General features: G+C 36.1%; 1 long non-coding RNA gene across 1 annotated transcript; it reads right to left on the bottom strand.

The window, feature by feature from the left end:
* On the bottom strand, nucleotides 1-21,767 carry LOC126751345 (uncharacterized). The gene is made up of 2 exons (XR_007665876.1): nucleotides 21,466-21,767; nucleotides 1-615 (listed from the first exon to the last, which is right to left on the bottom strand). It is a non-coding gene; the product is annotated as an uncharacterized LOC126751345 (long non-coding RNA).
* Nucleotides 21,768-26,925: the final 5,158 nt, after the last annotated feature.

Below are 26,925 nucleotides of genomic sequence, written 5' to 3'. Positions count from 1 at the left end.
TTAAAACTTATAAATTATGAAATCTTTACTTTATTGATAGTTTTTGGTACATTAAACAAGAATTAAATACATTCAATAATTTAATTGTTGACTTTCTTTTCAACTTCAGACCCACTTCTAACGCACGCTTGGTGTCACTTCTCATTTATCACTCGCAGACAATCGCGGCTTCGTCGTGTATAATCGTCCACAAGATGAAGCGCTGATTCGTGAAAATGACGAGAGGTGCAGCAAACCATGGAAGAGCAGTATTTGTGTAAAACGAGAGATTTATGTCCATTGGGTAAACAAAGGTTATCACATTGGTTGAACTTTCAATCCTTCCCATTGATAAAGCGTAATCTGGCTCAAGTTGCCGTGGTTTGCCATGCTTTTTGTAGTATCTCGATAGATGAAGCAAATTTTTTCTACTGAGCATATTTTTCATCGAAAATATACAATTGAATGTATGGTGACTACATTTGAGCATCCCTTTGGTGATTTATATGTATAAGACTGTATACGCTTTCTCCTTGCTTGGCCAAGAGAGTTTCTTTTTTTTTGATATCTGAAGAAAGTGATTCCTCTGCATCCCTGTGGTAATGAAATAGTGAACGGGAGCAATATTACGATTTCCTGAAATGATTAAATGGAAAAAAAGTAAATAAGTAGTAAAGGAGTAGTAAAGGCTAAGTTCATTTTAATATGTTTCAATATATATGTCGTAAGTACAAAAATTTTAATAAATGAGAGTCAAGACAAAAAAATTACATTTCATACGAGCGTTAGATGTTTGTTGCCTCTTATAACTAGTTTTCCAAAACGGATGATATGACTTCTATGTCTTGTCCGGCCATTTTTGATATGTCATGCTAATTTTTTTCCATTGTATTCAGTAATGTTTACAATTTCATCATGGAAAGATAAACGCACCAATAACATTAACAAACCATTAAATTTTATTGTCAAAATAATCGTTCTCCAGTTGCAACGTTTCGTGCGCTTTTGCTAATTTATGGTCGCTAGTCGTCGAATTGTTAAAAATCTCAAGCGTACATTTTTTTTACATAAAGTTTAAGTGCAATTAAACCAAAGGACCGCCCGAAGTAATGAAAATATTGCTGCCGTTCTGGAAAGTGTTGCTGAAGACCGCAATTTGTCGATTCCAAGATGTTCTCAAGAATTGGGATTGACCGCAACCACAACCTGGTGGAACTGATCCCATCGCCTCACCGTAAAACATTGTGAACTTGTTGATTCTGCCCTAGAATAACATGAAAACGATTACGATTTTTTAAGAAAATCGTCTTCTGCGGTGAGGCTCCTTTTCATCTGAGTGGTGCGGTAAATAATCAACACTGTCAATTCTGGTGCAAAGAAAATCCACAAATTGTTTATGAACAACCATTACATTCACTTATATTGAAAGTTTGATGTGATTTTTGGTCTGGTAAATTCATCGGTCCGTACTTTTTACGAAATAAAACTGGTAACACCGCTCCTGTCAAAACAGAGAGAAACAGATCGAACATAACCAACATTTTATTGCCGCAATTGGAAGAAGTTGATCCTGACAACATCTGGTTTCAGCAAGATGGGGCTACGTGTCAGCACGTGCAACAATCCAATTAATGAAAAAAATGTGGAGATTCGATTATTTCAAGAGATTGTGACATTATATGTTATCCAAGAAGTGGTGATTTAACACCATTAGACTACTTCTTGTGGGGTTATTTGAAGTCATTGGTCTTTAGCAATAAACCAAACTCCCTTCAATCTTTAGAAGTCAATATTGAAAATGCTGTTCATGATATACGACTTTATTTGTTGGAAAAAGTATTTGAAATTTGGTTCATCGAATTCGTTGCTGCAAAAGAAGTCATAATGGCTATTTTAAATGATGCGAATGCTAAATCCAGTTTTTCATAAAGCTGGGAGGGCCATGTGATCACCGATTTTTCTATCTTTCGACCTCGGCTTGTTTGGTTCGTAAAAAAGTGGCCAAACACACACTATTTGAAACACTAATTTTAGATGAATACAAAAAAGTTTGTAGTAAACTAGAAACATTTTTTTAGCGGTTCAGTTTGCACGTACTTAAATTTATTTGGATTTGATCGGATGGTATATAAACGTGAGGGGCTGAGTCGATTTAGCCTTAGTTTTTGAGCTATCGATCTGAAATTTAGCACAGTTCCCAAAAAAAGCTGTTCATTTATCGGAACCGATGATATTGGAAAACTATATTTATTTAATTTAGCTTGCAGCCTATAAGCTCCGAAGAAAATTTTTTAAACTTATGTAAAGTTGTTGTACGCCTCTGTCTACTTGCTTACATGTTAAAGACATATCTGGCTTTCAGTGGAGAGAATCACAAACTTGTTCAAATAAGCAGCCAAGCGAGCATGAATGGAATATGAGTCGCATATGTCGTTTACTAAAGTTCGAAAGGAATGGCATAAGAACTCTATTACTATTGGCAGATCTTATACCAGTTGACTAAGGACACCAGACATTGACTGTTGTAGCAACTGTCAAGAGTTAGAAGAAAAAAAGACTATAGAATATCGATTTCACAAGTTGCAGCCATAAAAGAACAAAACAGAGTGAAGGAACTTTAGCCGCTTTGGTATCACAATGCGGTTCTCCTAAAGGCCTTAGTGCGTCGCCAGATATCCACGCTACCTACCTATATTAACTCTGAGAAATACAACTGTGAAGGGTATAATAGCTTCGGTGCAACCAAAGATAATATTTTTTCTTGTTATCGAATGAAATTGTCCTTTTTAGCTTTAATCCGGATCACGAGTTTCGTTAACTCTATTGCTGTTCAAGTTATTTATTTTTAAGTCAAATAAGCTGTGGTGGGTTTTCAAAGTTTGACAATATTTACAAGAAAATTATTTGTTATATTTTGCTATAATAGAAAAACGAAATCAGAAATCGAAAAGTATACAATATTTACGGAAAATTGACAGATAGTCGTATGAAAGATGCAAATGGTATTATTATTATTGAATATGAATTGCAATTTTGCGTAAAAGTTGTAGATGTTCACAGTTAATTCCCGCCATATGAATAATTTACAGCAACCAGCTAAAATTCAATTTGGCAGCAACTGCGCATGCGTAAAACTGCGGAGCCAATGCACATGTTAATTTATATTTACGGTGGTATACAAATTCAAATATTATCTACAAATGTGTGTGTTAATGTGCAAAAGCGTGCAAACAAATTACGTTGCAAATATCAGATCATTTCCATCTTTACGCTAAATTCCTGCGCAATTAACAGACACTCGTATTACTCGTTCACAGCAGGCCACACATTTGCACTGATGTATTCACATACTACATCCACCATAAGAGTCGCCAATACGCGGCTATACTTACTGCATGCAAATGAAAATATGGACATGGCATAGATAGGTATGGTGTGGCAAAACCGGCGGTGGCAAAGTGTTGGCAATTATGCATGCTCTACAAATTTCGATGCAAAATAGCCGCATATTGTATCATTTATTAGATGTTTTTCTTTCCAGCCTTTCTCTCTGCACTACTAGCACTGTCACTGCGCAGATCAACAATTTGTAATTTGAGTGCATGATTTGCTCATTTGTAGACCATATTTTCGTTCGTGGATATTTATTGCGTTCCTCTGATAATTCAATAAAAATATGTGGCTGCAAAAAGATATGCAGTGGGTTCCACATAGCAGTCAATCCGTGTTTTTTGTTAGCAAATTGTAAAATTTGAAGGTCTATTTTCTATACAACAGTGTCATTATACACTTTAAGGGGCTATACCAGTGTGACGCATCAAAAATTAGGCGATTTTCGTGAATTTTTTTAAGAGAAAGTACGCGATTGAATATTTCGAACTTCTTTGAACGTAATAAGGTATATTTTCAACTATATTTTAAGATTTTCCTTTTTTTTTTACAAAAATATTGAAAAATAACGGAGTTATGGGATGTCATCGGAGGTGCCAAAAAAAAGCCCCAACTGCTGGCATGATTCCGGCCGAATGTGTTGCTGAAACAAAAAAATTTGAAAAGTTTATTAAACTTAAAGATATTTCCTATACAATGACCTACGATCTTTGAAAAATATCAAATAATTAACAAAATGGCGTAATTTTGAAAAAAAAAAAATCGTTTTTTTTTAGGTAAAAAATGGTCGTTTTTTAATGCCAAATTGACAGTTTTCAAGCAATCAAAAAGATCCGTAAGTCATGGTATAGTAAATTATTCAAAAATACTCAGTTTTAATTTGATCGAACTATTTCTCGTTGAGTTATGATGCCAGCAATTTTGAAAGACTTCGCTTCGAGAAAAACGCTTTTAAAGTTTCACTTATATAAGTTAATAATTGCTTTTTTGGCTGATTTATTGATGGCGATACAACTCGCCTCTTTCAACTCAACTTTACAATTGGATTCTTAAACTGCTTGTTTCTAACTCTAAACTTACAAAACTAGTCTGCTTTAGGTGTCAGTGTTGTTGCCACGAACGAGGAGCATAAAAGGGCTCGGCTTAACTGCCATAAGCGTGGGTGTATTTTTATCATAGTCCCGATATTTTGGCGCATCAGCAGCAAGGAAATGTTGAGAGCGTTGGTACGCTGTTGTCAAGTGCAATTGCTTACGCTGATGAATAATGTATGTGCGTTGGTGCGCAGCTGTCGGTAAAAAACTAGCCTGCATTCTCTTAGTGTTGTTGCAGCATAAAGAGCTTGGGTTGGCTACCGTAAGCGTGGGTGCATTTTTTATAATATGTAGTCCCGATATTTAAGCGCGTCGAAAACATGAAAAGATCGAGAGCGTTGGTACGCTGTTGTCAAGTGCAATTGATTACGCTGGTGATCGTGACCATAATGCGGATGATGATGTATGTATGAATGTGCGCCAATGTCGGTGACTTAACCCAGCATACGTGACAGGAGGAACGACTCTGTTAACTTATATGATTATACCTGCGAATGGTCGCTCTTTAGGGCGCTGCCATTCACAAACTATTCAAGATACGACCTCACCGATTTAGCAAGATATTTATGGAAATATAAGCCATCGAAAAAGCAAATAAAAAACTTTTTTTTTTAAAGTGTCACACTGGTATAGCCCCTTAAGGTAATATTGTAGGCCTACATCTAGGGTCAGTTAAAAAATTGTGCTATGCGCAAACCTCTTCAGTTCAGGCAAAAAAAAGAGAGAAACCGAAACTCACTAGATCGAACTGCTTGCTAAGCTAGCAGACAGGGGTAATGCACGAAAATTCCTCAAAAAATGCGGTGACAAATAGAAGGTTTCAAGACCGGAGCACACTTTTGTAGAACTCCCAGAGGTGATCTAGTAGATGATCTAGATGAAATGTGCACCAACGTATGAAACGAAGAGTATTTGGTTTCTGGCGTGTGAGCGTTGTCATCAAAATCGCACATCTTTCGCCGCAAGCCGTCATGCGCCCCAGAGGTAACTATGGCTGCACTCGTTTGTGCATTCAAAATGGGTTGCGCTTGAGCTAAAGTCACGTTAAATGACCAAACTCTCACATACCGACAGGCGAACAAACAAGCGCGAGCATTATGGTACTCACAACGATTCCAGATAACTGTCTGGCTACAAACGCTTTTCATTTCCGTAAAAATTCTCACATTATTCATATTCAAAGCGAAAGCGAGAAAGAGAAAAAATCATACAAGTATAAGGAAGGGCTAAGTTTGGGTGCAATCGAACTTTTTATACTCTTGCTACTTGCAAGAACTAAAGCCGGCGAAATTTCTTTAGGTGCTAGCAAAACTTTTTATTAAGTACCGACTTTATTATCGACCCGCTCTTATCTATTTTCGGCAATACCACCTCCTCTTAATATGCCACATATCAAACAAAATTTCTTTCCGTTTCATAAAGTACCTCACTTACAATTACCAATCATGTGGAGTAAAGTCATCTGAATGTTTGAAAATCTTGATATTAGTTATATGGGGGCTAGGTCAAGTTTTCGCCTAATTTTACCCATTTTAAGCACAAAGATATACTGTTGTGAGTTAAATGCGCTTCCTGTTTCATTGAGTTAACTCACATATTGCCAATATAGGCGGTATAAGTCGATTGACGTTTTCTAGATCAACTCAGTATAATAAATTAGCCTCTTGCGTTCAGTCTGGATCACATAGTTCTCATTTAAAGATGATTTAAATATACTCCCACTTTGCAAGTTGTAGGAATATAAAATGTTCGGTGGCGTCCGAACCTGGGTCTTCCTTACTTTTTAGAGCATTAAGAGATCGTAATTTTGCTTCTGATCGTCAACTATCGTGAACTAGTAGTCCGATCAAAACAATAGTTCGGAACTTCGTCCCAAACTTATTATACCCTCTTCAGCGTATATCGCGATGGGAAACCTTCAAAATCTAACTATGATATGCAATTTACATATATCAATTTCATTCGCCGATTTTTATTAACACGCGTAAATCATAAAAATTATTAAAATGCAAAATACTTTTGTTCAACTTTAGTTGAAAGTATAAAGGATATACATATTTAAATTTGCACATAAAAATTTATGTTATTACGCCCATAATCGCATAACAATACAACCCATTAACTCTATGTCTTCATTTATCCAATGAATTCATCTCCAAACTAGGCGAATACAAAAAGTTTCTTCCACTGTCTGAGCACCATGAGTATCAAGTTCCAAAACGAAATGAAGTGTCGACCAGTGTGCAAAATTCAAAGTGATTGCCCACAATCTATAATTTGTCAAAACACCACATGGCAGATCGTTTTCTATTCATCAGCGCATCTTTGATCAAAATATCAATGAATAGAAAAATTAACATCATAATTCATATGCGATAAAAAAGTATATGATGTCTGAAGAGAAGCAAAGAAAAACAAATTCGTTTATAAGGTCACAGCTGCTGTCACAGTGTTCAAAGCGACCCGCCATAGGTCAATGAAAAATTGTATCGAATAGGTGATACTAAAATAACCTTGTGGGAAATTATTTCTCGTTGCACGAAACTTCTCATTGCCATAATTATAATGAGCATAGCAGTAAAACATTCAAGTTTCCCTTGAGTGTTTCGAGCAATTTTTGGGTGGTGGAAAGTAATTATAGTGAGATATTGAATCTTAAGGAAGTAGTCTAAAGATTTAATATCCCATCTTCTCATCTTTTAGAAAAACATTTTTCAAATTCTTTAAGAGGAACACAGTTTGGTCAGTCGGTTTCAATTGTTAACTGCTTTGTCGAATTATTTTACTCCAACTTTAATATTTTTTGCTGCTATGAAAGAGGCTTTGCATAAGACCGACAGAATAAAATAGCTATTAAGAATCAAGCGAAAATATTGAAAGTTCTATGGCTAGATTTTGATGATATGCCCTACAAAAACCCATATTCTTAAGTGAACTAGGTTTAACTGACTCTAGCAACTCGGAAAACTTAATTACAGTTAACAAGCCCTAGAGTCATCTTGCACTTAGTCTTGCCATAATTCTGTTAGAAAGTTTAGAAAGCCTACAATGAGGACATAAAACTTTACAACTTTTAAAAGTGGCCCTGCCCTCAAATAGGCTTAATGTATATATCTCCCAAACAGTTCAAGCTAAATCGCCTAAATTTGCAAGGACAAAAACTCTTGACACATTTTAAGACAGTATGAAAACAGGTGATATTTAATGATGACCCCACCCACCCAAGTCAATAAGATGCGTTAGAGACATTACATTATATATCCGAGATGACCACGTCGAAATTTTTAAAATTTACTACCGATATTCGGAGTCAGTGGACTCAACGTTAGTAGCTCAATTTAAGTGCTGAATTTATAATCGATCAACAGTTGAGCGTCTAGTGGCAAAATTTGAATCCACAGGCTCAGTACAAAATGTTTCCGTGCCAGTGAGACAATGGAGCCCATAGTGTCGGGAATATTGCTGCCCTACAAGATCAAATTCACGCAAGATCTAAAGCCCTTGACCACAAGAATCGTCGTATGTTAGTGAATTGAGCTCAGCAACAACTTGAAAATGATCCGGATCTTCATCGAAAAATCATCTACAGCAATTAGGTTCATTTCTTGCTGAATTGCTTTGTCAATAAGCAAAATATGCGTTATTGGTCAGGCAGAAATCGACACGTACTTCATGAGTCACCATAGCATTTCGAAAAAAATACGATTTAATGCGGTTTATGGGTCGGCGGCGTCGTTTGGACGTATTTCTTCCGTGATGATCAAGACCGCACATGACTGTGAATGGGAATCGCTACCTCTCAATGATAATCGAATATTTTTGGCCCGAATTGGATGATATCTAGATGGACTTGAACAATTTCTGGTTCCAGCAGGACGTCGCCACAAGCTACACAGCGAATGTCAAAATCGATTTATTGAAAACAAAGTTCGGTGAACGTGTTATCTCACGAAATGGCCCAGTCAATTGCCCGCCACGTGCGGTTGGTTTTGATTTTTATAAGTTGCAACAGTATAGAGTTTTTGGTTACATCCGAACTTAGCCCTTTCTTACTTCTTTGATATAATATTTGAGTGGAGAGCTAAAGAAAATAGCATTGGCGTTTTGATCCAATATGGACATAAAAAGTGTTTGTGAATGCGTTTGCAGAATTCCCTTAGAAAGAGAGAATTATGTCAAGGGACAGGGATAAATCGACTAAATCAATATCTGGATCTATTCGTGATAATATCCACATAAAGTCTACAGTAGGTGAACTAGTCATCTTCTGAGAACGCTCTTCTTCAGTATTGCACGGCTGTGAAGGAATCCGCTTTAGAAATGAAAAATATTGCATAAGCAAAGCGACAAAATCTGCACAAAAACTTCCATATACGCAAAATATGTTAAAGGCTAGGCCTTTGTGGAAAAAGTTCTAAAACTGGGGCAAAAGTGTACTAGCAGGATATTATGGTAAGCGTGGTAAAAAAGTTATACAGTAGTATTCGATGAGGAGTAATGGATTTTCCTGTAATATTCTGCTAAGTCACCTAAGGCAAAAATCACTCAACAGTGGCTTAAAAGCAATATTTCTGATCTCATGGCTGCAGGTGAAGAGCAGTCTGGATGTCCAGATTTAAGGAGTCTTGAGAGATTTGAGAGTCCCAAATATTGTTTGGTTTGAGCGTTCTATATAAAGATCAATCTGTGAATCATGGGATGGCTTGCGAAAGTAAAAAGTCTCCTTTTCGATTGTATTTTGCAGGCTTTATGAAATAAAAATAGTTTATTACAAAGTTTCATTACATTTCACGTCTTTATGAACTTGTTACACTTACTTGTTACTTATAACAGGAATAACAATATTGTTCCACGCTCCGCTGTGGCTAAAGTATACATTAATTTCATTCAATAATATAGTAACATTGTATTTTTGAATAAAAACGAAAGCGGTTGTTATCGTGTAGTAATCCAAGGAGTCGAAATTTGCACACTAGGGCTAAATTTGTAGATAATTGGTGCGTAATTTTGGAACTTATTAATTTTGATATAACTAAAAGAGGATAGATCATTCTTCATTTTTACAAAAAATATTTCAGTTATATTGTAAAGTATATGCTAATGTGGCAAGAGAATAATTCATCCATTAAATTTTCCAGTTAAAGTCGTTGCTGTAATAATTGAAATTACTCTGAATAATAATTGGTGAACAAATTTGCAACCGAAGATTATTTGATGTCATTCCGCGTATATCTGTATAATTTACGTTTTAATCTGATAGTTTGGCAATAACTGTTGTATTTGGAAATTAATTTCGTCGACATCTACATTTTTTGCCGCAAAAATAGCTTGATTACTGCGCTAGTTATGATTCAATCAATTATCTGAGATTGGATCAGTATGCAATTGTTCGCACATACATATTTATAGAAAATTAAAGTGCTTTTTCATAAGAACAATTGTCCAAACATTTGCTAATGTCATTGGCTTAAGAAGGGCGAAGAATGATATTGCATTATTCTAGGAGTATGTTTTACTTTTTATCAAAACTGTAGCTAGTTTTTATGTTAGATGTTGCCTTTTGTTTGTTATGAATGCCGGTGCATCGTTCGCGCATAATCTAGCAAAGTGCCCGCAAAGTCTTGGCAATGAAACGTTGCGTTTTTCTATTAAATGATATGAAAAATATCTTACCCGTTTCACATGGTAAGTCCTAAAGAAACCGCCTTGTCCAATAGCAAAAATCAGTACTTATAACCCATGTATACGAAAACTACAGGGACCGGCACTCGAAGTAACCAATTAAAAAAGCCATAAATTCGATTTGGAAAATTATTTTTATTTATTTTAAAGTGCAAAATGTGTGAAAATAATCATTAATTCAGGACCAATTTACTTTTGCTCCATTTGACCACCTTTTGCCTTAACTATGGCCTTGAGACGGTTAAAATACGAATCGCAATCTGCCCGAATGTGACTTGCCGGTATTTTGCTCCACTCACGGACAATGGCTTTCTTCAGCATCTCGAGACTGGTGTATTTTTTACTTCGGACCTTGCTCTCCAAAATGGCCCAAAGAGAATAATCTATTGGATTCGTATCTGGTGAATTTGAGAGCCATTGTGTGGTCGTAATGAAGTTCGAAACGTTGTTTTTTCAGCCATTCTTGGTTCACTAGCGCTTTGTGAGACGGTGCTGAGTCTTGTTGAAACGTCCATGGCTTGCGACCGAAATGTTTGTTTGCCCATTGGAAAAATTTTTTCGTCAGAAAACACAATGTTCGGAATTCAACCGCTTTCGGCCAAGCGCAGCAGCTGCTTCGCTCTCTCAAGTCTTACTTGTTACTGCTCCGGTGTGAGATCATCGGATATTTTCCAAATGAGATTATCAATTTTCAGCTAAAGCCGTTCAGCCGTTCTTGAGTTACAAAAGGAAAAGTCGAAAAATTGGATATTTCCAAAAAATGACTTTTCATACAATTATTTTTTGTTTTGTTTTTCAATATTTTGATTTGTAAATTATTTGAATCGTTCAATTTCGGTCGCTTGCTTTTTTATTCCGGCTATTTAAAAGAATAATTATTGAAAATTGTTCAGTGAAAACTTTATGTGTGTTTCAAACGAAGTGATGATATAAGAAATTATTTTAAAGAAAATGCCGGCACGTCCAAAATCAAACATAGGTCGATGTACTCGAAATGCTCGGGGCGTGTTGTCACAAAGAGTATCACAAAGTGCAGTGCCACGTCCACGAAATAGATTTGCAGAAGCTCATCATGCAAGAAATCCAGCAAGACCTACGCGAATACGACGTCGTGTTTTGGAAGATATGTTCCGTGCTGCATTTGATTACGACCCTTCTATCGACTATAATGTACATGGATATATTGGAATGATGGATGTTATATGCCCACATTGTGAAGCGGCTAAATTCTCGAGTGAAACGGCTGGAATGTGTTGCGCTAACGGGAAAGTAAACTTGCTGGAATTTAAACCGCCTCCTGAACCATTACAATTATTAATTTTTGAGACATCAACAGAATCGAAACATTTTTTAAATCATATACAAGAGTACAATTCGTCTTTTCAAATGACTTCTTTCGTCTCTACAAAAATTATAAGAGATCAATTTATGCCGACATTTAAGGTGATTGCATGGAATATTTGATGGTTTTTTCAATGAACAGGGAAAAATTTATTTCTATAACATTGTATACATATTACAGATCCAAGGTAAAATTTATCACCTAGCGGGTTCATTGTTACCGCTCCCCGACGCTAACCATCAATTTTTACAAATATACATATTTCATCTTATATATAAAAATGAATCGCAAAATGTGTTGGTAAGCGCATAACTCAAAAACGCCTGGACCAATTTTGCCAATTCTTTTTTTAAAATGTTCGTTGAGGCTCTAGGATGGTTTTTACGGAAATTTCGAATAATTGCCGGAAAATCCCTAAAAAGAACCCTTTTATTTTTCCCATACAAGAATGCTGTTAGTAACGCTAATGCTGGAGAACGGCTGAACCAATCTTGATGAAATTTTCAGAGGTTATTCGCTGTAGATCGAGGAAAGTTTAGAAATAAAAAACCGTATGCCTTTCATGAGGAAAAATCGGAAAATTGGACAATTCAAAAAAAAAGAACTTTTTTTCATACAAAATTTTTTTTTCAACTTTTTTCCTTTTGTTTTTCTATTATTTTAATTGTTCAAATTTGTCATTTGCTTTCTTTATTTCGGCTATTCAAAAAAAAAATTTTGGAAATTATTCAGTGAAAGCATTATGTGTGTTTCACACAAAGTGACCAATTACAGATTGAACTTTGTTACGATGCCACGAAGAAGTCGCGCTAATAGTGGTCGGCGTTCTTTTTGGCATCAACATCCATTGGCAGCCAAAGGCACATTACCGAGTACTCCCATGATGCGATGACATACGTGCGGTCACTCAGCAAGCAATCGTCACGATCGTCGTGCTGTGACGACTTTTCAAACAACAGCTGTGATGTCTGATGGACTTTATCTTAAAGCAACGTATGGTATAAATGGTGCTGTTAGATGTACTCTGTGGAGGTGCAAAAAAAAAGGTTTGTCGCACGCACACATTCTTCTTTGGATGGTGGATTGGTGGCGGTGGTTACACCAGATCAAATTGATGAAATCATTTCTGCGGAAATTCCTGATCCAGAGAAAGACCCAGACCTTGCGGATACTAGAATCCTTTTTCGGTTTGTATGTCAGCATTCAATTTAGAAGAGTGAATATCGAAGTTGACGACACATGGATCTTACTATATTCCCCACTATTTTTTAATTCACATTCAAAACTCATATCAATGTTGAGTATTGTAGTTTGGTGAAGCAACATGGCGGTTATTGGTCTTGAACGATACGGTCGATACGTGAACTGCACTAAAGCGCTTTGTAGGATATTTACTACTGAAATTAATGAACGTTTTCAACCCAGAGAATACGGTACAGCCAGAGGAAACACCGCCAGCAACAAAATTAACATTGACGAGTTTTATCTTGATATTTTACATGGAATGCATCGTCGAGGAAATAGCAGAAAGCAAGGCTAACCAGTAGATGGACATCCAGGTGTTTTCTCAACTAATGCATTAGGACGAATTTACACAATCCACCTGAAAAACGACGATTGCTTCTTTCTTCGGTTGATATTGATTACTGTACGCTGTTCAACTTCATTTGAGTCATTACGTAGTGTGAATGGTACAGTGTGTGCAACTTTTTGAGAATGTTTGCAATTACAATTGCTTGAACGTGTTAATCACTGGAATCAAACGATGGACGATGCGATAGCTACTTCGAATACAAATGAAGATCGCACACTTTTCGCGATAATAATTTCGACATATCAGCCTTCACAGCCGCGTCAATTATGGGATACGTGCAATAATGATATTGCCGAAGACATTTTATAGTATATCGCTTTCGCTAAGAATTGGAAATGGGTCAATTCCGGTTAATACTTCCTATGGTTTGATATAAATTCCATCTGCCGTTTATCAGTTCACGAAAGATGAACTCAGCGCGAATGTTCGGACATTGGACAAATTATCGTAACTATGATTCCTTAAGTGCACGCACAATGTTAGCTGACAAAAATACTGATGTTGTTGACTTAAACTAAAAGATTCAAAGTCAAATTCTGGGAGACTTCCGCTCATACAAATCGATCGATCGTCTTGACAATGAAGAATAATCCAGTGGAGTTTCTAAATTTATTGGAAAGGCTTGGTATGCCACCGGATCATTTCCGTCTCAAAGTAGGATCTGTCGTTATTATATTTCGCAAATTCGTGGCGAAAATGTGTAATAGAACCCGACTGATTGTGGCGCAGCTATCGAATACAAGGAGGAATAATGTTTGATTCCGTTTCCAGTGAAAATTGAATTTAAGATGACAATCAACAGGACACAAGGATAGTCGCATAGTGTTTGGCATAAATTTGGAAACGCTATGTTTTACACACGGGCAGGTATACGAGGCGCGCTCACGAGTTGGAAAACCATCTTTTCTATACACAGGAACCGAAACCAAAAAATGTTTTATCAAGCTGCGTTACAATGAAAAAAAAAAAAATTAAATGATAAATTCAACTTTAGTTTCATTTCAAAATATATAATTTCAGCCAGCTAGTATATTTATATATTCGTATAGCATTCTGTTTTATACTGTACTGAAAGCTAAAATTTAAAAACAATTTTATACCGGCAGAGAGATGTGTTATGTAAACTATATGTTGGCCTGACCACGTAATTGAAGCCTTACAGCTAGCACACCGTAAACTTGTGTCGAATAAAGGTGTGCCATACAGCTGCCGGCATCACGCATAAGTTACTAATCATAATAAACTATAGGTGAAGATAAAGTAAAATACTAAACATAAAGGAGATAATATTATGAGCGTGTCGATAGCAATTAATAGCGTGACCACGCGTTGGCGGCCACGCTCATTGATGGCCGCTCTGCTGCCAAGTTATTAACAACTTTCTCCGAATTTTATTTTGCTCAGATTTATTGCGCAATCTACACTTAATCGTGTGCCACAAAAAAATTAAGTGAACAATGGTTTGCGCAAACCATCAGCGAAATAAGCCAATACTTTTGTTTATAATTTATAGTCTACTATCCATAATCTAACCTAACCTAATATACCACTCAGGGAACTTAACAGAGCTTGATTGCAGAAAGAACTACTCTTCGCTGGATAAAATCCACTTTATTTCCGGTTGCTTAGAACCAGCTGTCGTGGAACTTATTTAACAAGCCATCGAATTGACCTCATATCTATCACTATGCGTAAATAACAATAAGTAATCTATTCAAGAAGCCAGGTCCAAGTGAAGAAGGACCTGGCTTCGCTTGAAATATCCAATTGGCGCCACGTAGCGAAAAGAAGAAACGACTGGCGCGCTGTTGTTAACTCGGCTATAATCGCGTAAGCGGTGTCTACGTCAATTAAGAAGAATAACACCGGTCAACAAAAAAAATATTTTTTTTGGGGTTTCTGTTCTCATGCTTTAATTCTGATTCTAGACATTGAAAAACACTTAAATAATAATCTTTAGTTCTTTAAGTTTGCTTTGGGCTGATCTACATCGATAAGTATATTTGGGGTTTAATACGAGAAAGCTCATATAAGCATAAAAGATATACAAAAAAAATTCACTTTTAGACAGTAATTTCTTGTTATTTTATATATATATATATTATTGTTTATCACACATCTTGAATAAAAACGACTCATGTATCTAAAAAAAAGTTTTCTAATTATAATCTATAGTGAAATTGTAGAAAAAATATAAAAATCATCGATAAATTGCTCTAATTTCTACGAAAGCAAACTTTAACCGCAAAAACAATTTTTTTCCTTATTTTTGTCATAGGAGAAACTAAAATTTAACATGTAGATGTCAGACCCAAAAATCGTGTTGACCGGTGTAATCTATTCAAATATCTTTAATTTTTTCCAACAGCGATTTTTTTGGATTTTAATAACTAAGTACAGCCATAAATAAAGGTCTACAAGTAAGGTATTATCGTTATTTGTATTCACTGGCTTTAAAAACGTGTAATAAGAAACACTTTATTTTCGATTAGACACAGTAACATATTTATTAAGTAGGTAATTATTTATTAATAACACTTAGTGAAAATATTTCATAAAAAAAATTAAAATAACATTGAAGCTCATTTTTCAGGCACTTACGAGTATGATTGGTGATGGCTTTCATTGCTTTAGCAAAGGCCACTGCCTTAAGGAACAGCAATTGCCACATACATAGGCTTCATGTGAGTTGCAAGATATTGAAACTTAATATCTACACACTTATATGCACCGAAGCATATGTGTTTGTGTGCCTATGGATATTGCTGCAGTCACGATGCAGCGCTTTTGACCCACTTTACAATACTTTACAATTTCCTTTCCGCATACTCTGTGGCATTTTTTTGCGAGTGCAACCATGCTTTTATCTACATGAAGCAGCTCGAGGTGTAAGATGTGGCCTCGGGTTACGATGGGCAAGCAAACGAAAAAGTCTCCAAAATATGAGTTATTGCGAATTTCATCCGGTTGCTTTATGCTCAGTATCCATTGTCCAAATGGCGGACCAGCCTCTAAATATGAAACCGACTGTTTTGCAACCAAGCGCTAAGACTGCTTGTAGCCACGGTATGCACATCGAAGTCTTCAAAGTTGGCAATTCAAAGAACGCTTACAACACTCTTAATAATTACAAAGACAGAAAGTTTCATACACTCATTCAAGCTTGTTTCGCATTCAAATTTTTATGGCCCGATAAGTCTCGCAATTTTTAATCGTTTCATTGTATGTATTTATTGCAAGGTTTTGTTGTAATTTTTTGTCTTCCGACAATGATGTGGCAACTACAGAGGACGTACCATACGTATTGTAAAAGAATCCGCGGTGTAAAAAAAAATGTCTCGCAAACTTTTCTACATTTTTGGTATAATACCATAAACATCGAAAGGAATTGGAACGGAACTGATTTTGTTATCTTCGATTTTTTCACATCGTTCCCTGAAACGCCGAATAATAATATATAGCTGCCATATAAACTGAACTATCGGAATCAAGTGCTGGGGAGATTTTTTTTTAATTTGACGAAGTATACTGAAGATATTGGCTCAGATTATTATCGCTATAATCTTATTGCCATTCAGTCTAACCGACCAAATCAGAATAAAAGATACAACCCTTTCATGTTACAATTATGCACCAGTGACGGTATTAAAGCTACAGTGTAGCTGAAATTAACGTTGTTTGTTGTTATTAAATATAGCTTATGTTTTACTCCATCGAGTTTTTCTTCTTTGTCTTGATTGTTCGACAGTTAGTTGCAGTCCATTGTTTGTTATCGTCAACGAGCTACCTATTTCATTACCCACACACACCCAAATGCAAAAAGCACAAACCACAGGCGAGACTATATGCTATATAATATACATATCTGTACATATGTATTAGGAGGTTTGTGTTCGTAAGCAAGTTTATGCCACCAATTGATGCAACCCAATGTCAATGGCATCCGTCGCATAAATGAAATAATAACAACAACAGCAACCACATTAGTGTGCGCAAATTCACTTTCATCTGTGAGGCAGCATCTTCAACGGTTATTTTTGTTTTTATTGCACTTTTCATAAATTTTTTGTTTTGCGTTGAGTTGATTGTTTTTTGTTGGTAGGGTCGAGTTTTGGAGTCTTAACCGATTTCACTTCATTTCATTTACTTTTTCAAACTTTTGCAAGTGAACATTGGTATTCACGCTCCTCCACTATTTGCGAGATTATCTTATTATGCAATATTTGTCAATATGTCTGTCTGTTAAAGCAGAAGCACGTAAGTACCGACGTGGTTTGTTATTGGCTGTTTGTCCACTTCACAGTGCGTCAGTGTGTGGCATAGTTGAATTACTGGTTGTCAGTGCATCGCTACATTAATTATATATACGAGGTGTGTTCAAAAAGTATCGCGAATTTTGTGATTTTTCAAAAATTACCTATTTATTCATGAGTATCTATTTTGTCCCCTTCAAAGTAATCCCCACGAGATATTATACACTTGTGCCAACTGTTTTTCTAATCTTCGAAGCACTTCAAAAAATCATATTTTTTATCTTCTTCAGCTCATCTTTCGATGCCGTCATTATCTCGTCAAGAGAAGTTATGCTTTATGTCCTTTCATGGGCCTCTTCAGTTTAGGGAACAATAAAAAGTTACAGGGGGCCCGATCTGGGGAATACGGTGGCTGCGGTATCATTCTTCTTCTTAATTGGCGTAGACACCGTTACGCGATTATAGCCGAGTTAACAACAGCGCGCCAGTCGTTTCTTCTTTTCGCTACGTGGCGCCAGTTGGATATTCCAAGCGAAGCCAGGTCCTTCTCCACTAGGTCCTTCCAACGGAGCGGAGGTGTTCCTCTTCCTCTGCTTCCCCCGCCGGGTACAGCGTCGAATACTTTCAGAGCTGGAGTGTTTTCGTCCATTCGGACGGCATGACCTAGCCAGCGTAGTCGCTTTTAATTCGCTGAACTATGTCAATGTCGTCGTATATCTCGTACAGCTCATCGTTCCATCGAATGCGATATTCGCCGTGGCCAATGCGCAAAGGACCATAAATCTTTCGCAGAACCTTTCTCTCGAAAACTCGTAACGTCGGCTCATCGGTTGTTGTCATCGCCCAAGCCTCTGCACCATACAGCAGGACGGGAATTATGAGCGACTTATAGAGTTCAGCTTTTGTTCGTCGAGAGAGGACTTTACTTTTCAATTGCCTACTCAGTCCGAAGTAGCACTGTTGGCAAGAGCAATCCTGCGTTGAATTTCCAGGCTGACATTGTTGGTGGTGTTTACGCTGGTTCCAAGATAGACGAAATTATCAACAACTTCAAAGTTATGACTGTCAACAGTGACGTGAGAGCCAAGTCGCGAGTGCGACGACTGTTTGTTTGACAGGAGATATTTCGTTTTGCCCTCGTTCACTGCCAGACCCATTTTCTGTGCTTCCCTGTCCAGCCTGGAGAAAACAGAACTAATGGCGCGGGTGTTGAGGCCGATGATATCAATATCATCGGAATACGCCAGCAGCTGTACACTCTTATAAAAGATTGTACCTGTTCGATTAAGTTTAAACACATATATGTATTGAATAACTGGATATTTATGGTTAAAACTCTAAAGCCAATTTATATAGCCAAATATTTAGGAAATAAATGATATAAAAATAATATTTGCCCTTTATTTAAATCCTTATAAAAATTACGATGAAGTCTGTCTTGAAGATTTTTTGACAATAATTTATTTTCTTCTTCATTTACGTATATTGCATAAATATTACCTCATTGTGATATATGCCTTAAGTAAGCAAGATAAATTATCTGCCTTCGCACTAGTTCGAGCACATGTTCACGTTTACATGTACATACATTATTGTTGGTTTAAGTTTATGCAAAAACATCTTCCTGCAACACAAAAGACTAAAGAAATGAACTTGCTGTGAGATTTCCACGGCGCCGCCTTGAAATGAAGATCAACAGGCTTCAAATGGATTTACGTTAATTTTATTGAGCAAACACAATAATGTCATTCATATGTATGATTTGGTCTTTGCGTGTGCATTTAAGCTTTTTTTCCTGTACCATTTGAGTGATGGAATTATATGCAGTAAAACAAATCAATGATGTAGGCTGTGTAAAATATTTCGCATATGTTGCTTTGTAATTTTGATATCAGTTTCAGTTTCCATGAAACCAAAAAAATGGAAAACAAAATTTTCCTGCCGTTGAACAAGGAAGCTATATTTATTCATCTTTTACAATAAATTGTCTGAAATCGAATTTAAGTCCATAAATGGAGCTAATAAGCAGCTTCTTTTTACTTTCCTCTTTGTAGACAAAGGCAGGCATTAACACTTGCTAAGGAGTGCATTTGCATGCAAAATTTCTCTTTCCATCATTTTTTTTTTGATTTTTTTGGTGAATATTCGCTTTCGTAGTTCGCTAAGCTTTATATTTTTCGTACTGGCAATAAAAAAATTTTAAAAAGTTACTTTTCTTTGCTTTGTAAAATTAATTGTCAAAAATTTAAACATATGACCAATTTGTATTGCCATTGTTTAAAACCATTGAAATAATTCATTTAATCGGTTTGGGAAACTAGCGTTTGCATAAGCTTTCCTTTAGGTGTCTTTTGTAGCAATCGTCATTTTCTTTTGTTTAGCAATGTAAATTCACACAATTTTAGTGCTTTTGATTAATCGTAGTAATTGGTTTTAATTTGAAGTGATGCAATTAATTTTTACTTGCTGAAGATTATTGGAATAAATATGAATCCGTTTGAGAAAGATTTGGAAAGTTAATAAAATCAGTTTTGCCATGCGAGGTCAGTATAGTTTGCCATAATGTCTTCTTTTAAAGACAAAAATAATCACAAAAAAATTCTTGAATATAATTATAACAGATTTAAACTGATCTCATGGCATTAAATTGAAAATATATGGAAAGCGCAAATGATTGTTAACTTATATACTAGCATTTATATCTTATATTTGAGCTCTAAAAGATCCTATTATAGTAACCACATATGCATGACCAAACATTACAAAAAGAAGTAGCAATTTTTCAAATACAAAACTTTTGTTTTCTTCGAAGACCTAACATTGGCGGCATATCGTCTATAAGCCTAACAGAAAAAAAGTATACCCCATTCATATAAGAGGAAAGGCTATATTACGAACATATTTTTCTTCTTAATAACTTGCATGATGTTTTCAATAAGCTAACTTTCGAAATGTGATGGCAAATATCCCGATTTTTAAGGTAACTCCGAAAAAAGGAGAAAATTTAACTTTGACCCAACCTGTCGAAGAAACAAGGTTTGGTTCAATATGCATAAAAGGTCGATTTTGCCATATAATATTATAGTTAATCGCGAATCAGGTAAACTGCTATGAGGAAATTAAACTGACAATCTACGGAAAGCAAAAGTGATTATTCAGAGAGATGGCGGAATATATACGAATATGCTCACACAAAGTTTTTCCAGAGGTCGAGACATTCTCTAACAGTATTCTATTTTGAAATCTAGGTATTTCTATTATATATTACTATATGATCTGTGGGATAGCACAAGAGTTTGATTGTCGATGGCAATAATCTATTATTATAGTTGTTTTATATTGTGATAAACTCAAACAAAACTGCGTTGAAGCTTCGTCGAAGTCTTACATTACATAATTCACCCTCATATGAATTTGGTCTCATTTTGAATGCAGTGATTGGAGTTCAAAAGTCAGTTTAATCGACTAGAATTAATCTTTATCTCAATAAAACAATATAGATTTAATTATTCTAAATAAAAATTTTCGTTGAATTCAATTGGTTTGTTCGCTTAGTAATTCTGTATTTTCTAAGTTCAATTAAAAAACTTTTTTTTTGTGAAAAATTTTTTGAAATCAGACAAATTTAATCTTTTGCAATCTCTCAAGCTGTTTTTCATCGTTTTGGAGTGACTAACGACTCACTTTCAACCACATAGGCTACAGAGGCTTTCCAGAACGTACATAATTTCTGCCTTGCTTGAACTGCATTTTTTGCCTTTCGATAAAACAGTAAATTATGCCGCAAATAATGTTTTCGATTTTCCATCTTCGATAGGGCGAAATAATATTATTGTTATCACAATTTAGACAAACTTTTCCAAAATATTTTCAGAGACACGTTTTCTAACCAAAACTGTCGGCGATTTGGCCTACTTACCTTACCTTACTTAATAAGAAAAGAGTTCATTTTGTTCCATTTTGTTGAATTAATATGTAAGAAATTCAATAACTCTGAAATTTGAACTCAAAGAGAAGTATTTTAAAACTGATTTTCACAATTTTCTTAAAACGAATGAGGAAACGAACAAAATATATAAATAATAATTATTTTAAACAAAATAGTGAGCAGAAAAGGGTTGCTAAACACACCAAGTTCATTTTATTGTATTCCAATTGAAAAATGTAGTTGTCCTTAATAAAGAGAAGAAGGTAAAAAGTGCCCTTTGAAGTACGGTTTTATTTAGTTTATGTAATATTTTCTATTATAAGCTCTTTTCAACAATTAGTTTTTCGCGGCATTAATAAAAAAGCGAAGTTTTATTGGTGTCCTTCTTATTTTTTTGATTAAGAATAAACTTGACACGAAATTAAATATTTAACACAAATTAAAAATAAAAAAATATTTTCACTTGCGGGTTTGTAATTTCTGCTTTGCAAATTGCAAAAACACGCCGAAGACTCATTATACCGAAAGAGACGTTTTGACCAAATGAATACCCGTTGCAAACTGACTGCGTGTTGACGAGCGCATCCCTGAAAACGCACGCGATAACCGCCAAACAGCCGCAAGCGTTTAGCAGAGGCTATGCTGCAGCGACGCAGCAGTCCAAGGTCTGCAGCAAGATGAAAAAAGTGAGCGAGCGACGAGCAAAAGTGTAAAAAAAATGTTGCAAGAGCATGAGTAAAAGCAACAAATGTAGCAAAGTTTTGGTAAAATGTTGCTAAGGCAAATGTTGCTGACACAAATTTTTCTGAAGCAAATGTCCCTGAAACAAATGGTGAAGTAAGTGTTGAGAAGCAAAAGATGCCGGAGAGAATGTTGCTGTATACGAAGAGAAAACAAATCCAGAAACACATTTCAGACAAAAGAAGAGTCAACCGCTTAGTTAAATTAAAACGGTTACTAACATCGCATTTGTTGAAGATGCTCATAGACGCGTACACTAAAACAAGATGTTAATGCAAATATGCCTGCAAAATTGAAGGAAAATATTTGAATAGAAGAACGTTATAATTAACAAGTAAGGAAAAGCTATGTTCGACTGCATCCGAATATTTTATACTCTTGCAACTTGTAAGAATTTAGGCCAAGGATATACCTTAAGATATAAAATGTCAATCAAAGTATCGGAATCTAAGAAACTTTTTTATATACATGTTCTCTGTATAACTCATACTCTGGCCGACAAATTCGGCATAAGATTTGTTAGAAATACGAAAGTCATTATATGTAGTAAATGCTAGTTGGGTTAGTATCAATCCGATATTATGAATTAACTATTATCATTAAGGTACCTCACAAACAATTATCAATCATATGGAGCAAGGTCAGCCGAATGTTCGAAAATCCTTGTAATGGTTATAAGGAGGCTAGGACAAGTTTTCGATCAAATTTATACACACTGTCATGATCAAAATACGCTCTCCCAATTTCATTGAGATAACACAAATATAGTCTGATATACCCAGGATAAAGTCACCTGGAAGTGCGAAAATCTCTATATTAGGCATATGAGGCTGAGGGAAGTAAGTATTCGACCAATTTTTGACATACAGACATACCGTACATAACGGTTATCCCTGAATTTCATTTATATAATACAAGTATATCTCACACATTGACCGATATTTTCGATCAAAAGGGGTCTTGAACAGTTTTGGCTGGATTTGGGCATTGTTTGGTCAAAAAGTGCCATACTTTAAGGGAATTAGTACTGAAAAATTTTATTTCTTTGAAATAATTACTCTTTGGTTTGTGTAATGGAATGGAATCAAATGGAATTTTAAATTGTGTTATATAGGAAGTAAGCGTGGTTGTAGTTCCGATGATTTTCACACTGTAACATAGGAATGTTAGAAAAATTATACGTAAATTTAGTCGAAATCAGTTGGTCGGGTTCTGAAATACCATATATTTCACCAAAAAGTGGGCGGTGCCACGACGGTGTCCAACTTTTACAACGGCTCGCAGAAAGCCTTCTTATACCATCTCAAGGGTAAAAGTTAATATCTCTGCTGTAAGTTGCTATGGGTTTATTGCGCTTTTAGCAGTTTTGAACATTACCGTTATATGGGGAGTGAGTGAGTGAGTAATGGCGACGAGCCATTTTCACACCGTCAATAGGAGATCTTGTAATATTCGTGACCCGCCCACTTTTTCAAAATTTTTTACCCACAGGCTCCCCTGGCTACTGAAATCCTCTATACTTAATTACATCTTTATATATTAATTAGTTTCGGCACTTTATACGTTTTCGGTTAATGGCGATTTGTGGGCGTGGCAGTGGTCCGATTAAGTCCATCTACGAACTCAAATTTTTGTGGTACTTAGGAATCCACATACCATTTCGTTTCATCTAGATATCTCAATTTTTACTCAAGTTACAGCTTGCACGGACGGACGGACAGACAGACGGTCAACCGGATTTCTCGTCACCCTGATCATGTGTATATGTATATACATACATACACCCTAAATCTATCTCGATTAATTTTAGGTGAAACATACAACCGTTAGGTGAACAAAACTCTATAATACAACTGGTTGCAAGAGTATAAAAAGTGATGCTCATAAAAAGAATCCTTTGCTAAATAAAAGTTTATACTGACGGCAACTTTGTCTTCTTTTTGCTTTATCTACTAAGCCGCTAGACCATGCCAAAAATAATGAAAATAGTTATTATATTTCACATCCTCTTAAAAGTTACATTTTATTTGCTTAAATTTTTCTCTTTATGTTTAAACTCTGGAATGACCACTTTTTGCTAAACCAAATGTGAAATTTCCTAGCAAAGTGAAGAAGATTCTCGAAGTACTTGAACGTCTGAGGGGAATGATTTTTAACCACAGCAGCACTTTGTCTCTTAAATCAGCTACTTCTTTATCAGAGAAAAAGTTTTTTTTTTTCATTAGTTACGGTTCAAAAAGCTTTGTACTAATCTACAATGTCGAAAGAATGAGTCAGCAATAATGACGGTAGCACTTTTGATTGTTTGTTATAGGTAAATTGAAGGGTAACTTATAGAAAGTGGACAAGGACTGCTCACTTTAGCCTACCAGTTAAATATTTTAACAACTACACTACATAGTTTTCGTCAGCTTTATTTTAATAATGGGAAAATCATTTTTGTCATACGAATAAATAATCAAAAGTTTTTAAAATTGAATATTTTTAAGATTTCTAAAATGCATAAGGGTATGTGAACATATTTACATTCCGGTTTTAAATAATATATGTATATTTGAATATAATAAAGCAATGTTAAAGAATTAGACTGAAAGTTACACAAAATGATTGACGATTACCCATCGAACTTTACTTTTCAAGGTATCAATCCACTGAAGAAGTTCCCTTGGAGGAATTCAGGATCTTCTGGGCGAGCGCCACCAAACTTGGGCGTTAAACTCGAGTCTCCGGGATCTGATCTCATCATCTAGGCCTATCAGCCTCTCCTCGTTATATTTAAAGCCGCTGGAGAGGTTTATGGAGCTGTATAACAGGAGCAACATGCTGAGAGACAGCACTGCACGCCTACATCAAAGGCAGGTCGGTAGGCACCCCTCTACCCGAGCGTAGTCTCACGACTGGAGGAGCCCTTATGCATAAGGAATATGCGGTGGGGACATTTCTCGACATTGAGGGAGCATTTAATAATATCCGGCCAGAAGCGGTCATTAGTGCTCTGCAAAGGTTTGAGGTCAAATCAAACTACCAAAAGGGTAAAAGATTTGAACAATAAGGTGGGGTCTGCCGTCTTTACTCTGGATCTTAGGGATAAATGACCTATTGAAAGAATCACAGGCACGAGACTGACAGATGATAGCCTATGCAGATAATGTTGATCTCATAGTTAAAAGAAAATTCCAAGATATCGTTCTAGACTTCAAACAAAATGAAACTAATCTGGTCCTATTTACCAGGAGGTATAAACTCCAGGAAGTATTCTTTCCTGATGTTGGCCTTGGTTAGGGAACTGTTCACAAGAAAGGAGGTGTGAGTCGGGGCATTGTCGTGGTGCAACTTCCAATTGACAGCGATGTCTTGTAGGACTTCCACGTAAAACTTTATGTTGACGGTTTGTCTAGGAGGAACAAATTCAAGGTGGATGATGCCTTTGATGTCCAAAAATACAATGAGCATCGTTTTTACTTTGGAATTGCTCTTTTATCAGCGACCTCTTCCCGGCCCTCCAAAAAGGCCTGGTATCACCGAAACACACCACTTCTTGGTGTTGCTTTATTTGGGAAAGCCTGCTTGATCATATCAAACGTCTCTATCGAAGATTTACCAAGTTTCACACAAATTTTAATCGCGTATCTCTGCTCTAACGAAAGCTGCATTTTCGGCTTGCATCACTCACAGAAACACGTCGCGCGAAAATGTTTGTCCTGAATCTCCAAGTGCTAAGAGATAACTCACCATCCGCTCGTTCGTTAACTAGGAACGTCCTCTACCGAATCCAGTCGGTGCACGCACGTTTCGAAGTACAGTCGCGGCGGAAGTAAATCAGTCCTATTACTTTCCGGACAAACCCTGTACTTAAGCGAACTGCGGTTTTCTTGCATCCACTCCGATTGTAGAGAAACTATACAGACCTTGAGCTCGCTGACCGTAAGCTCAAATCTAGTTAAAGAGTGCATGACCTCGATATCTGTGATATAAAGCTACTTCCGTATTAAACATGTCTGGCTGTCATAGCGGAATCGGAAAATGTAAGGCTAACGAGCTCGCTTTAAGGTTCACCCTTACAAAAGTACCTCTGTCGTGGTACACTCGGGTTCTTGATCTTGCGCTTCGTTGGTCAGCAACCAGCAATTGCACGGTTACGAAAGTCTTTTGGCCCAAAGTCGAACGCAAAAGAACCATGAAACTACCAGCTTTAAGCAAGGTTCACATGGACGTAATGAGAGGTGTTGTAACGGGGCAATATTAAATTGGCACTCACGCGGGTAGGCTAGAGATTTTGGACGACTCAACTTGTCACAATTGCAGTGAGGAAGATGAGGTGGAAACATCTAGACACTTTCTCTCTACGATCCCGGCGAATTGGCTGTAATAAATATCAACTAGCTCAATAAACTTGTGGCTGGTTCTATGTGCTTTGTAGAGATGGAATATCAGCATATTTACCTAACCTACATAAAGTGGCAAAATAAACAGTTAGATATTGCTTAAAACAACAGTGAGACAAAATCTAACAAGTGTACCTTATTTTTTCGATGATCGAGCTGTTCTCGGACAACAACTGTTTCCTGGTTCTAAACGAAAAGTAAAAAATACTCGTACCACTTGGACTGATTTTTGAAATTCAAATTATGCACCATGCTCTTGCTACGTGATCGAAATATTTGTAGAAAAATCAAAGTAAGTAGCAAAAATCACTACACCAAAATTCTATTGAAAGCCAACCAAAACGTTGAAAAATATAATTTTTGCGCTGTGTGCAGCTTGGTCATTTTCTGGAGCTTCATACATCGGGGTTAGGAAATAATATCAACTTAATTTTAATAAAATATACCACATTTTGATCAATGAGTATGGTCTAAATGCAACTTGCGTTTACAAAATTATCTGCAAGGTGGGGTCTAGGGAAGCCGATCTTATCTCTT

Source organism: Bactrocera neohumeralis, chromosome 2, assembly GCF_024586455.1.
Source record: "Bactrocera neohumeralis isolate Rockhampton chromosome 2, APGP_CSIRO_Bneo_wtdbg2-racon-allhic-juicebox.fasta_v2, whole genome shotgun sequence".
NCBI classification, from domain to species: Eukaryota; Metazoa; Arthropoda; class Insecta; order Diptera; family Tephritidae; genus Bactrocera; species Bactrocera neohumeralis.
The sequence above is the reverse complement of the archived record's forward strand: the minus strand, read 5'-3'. Positions and strand labels throughout refer to the sequence as shown.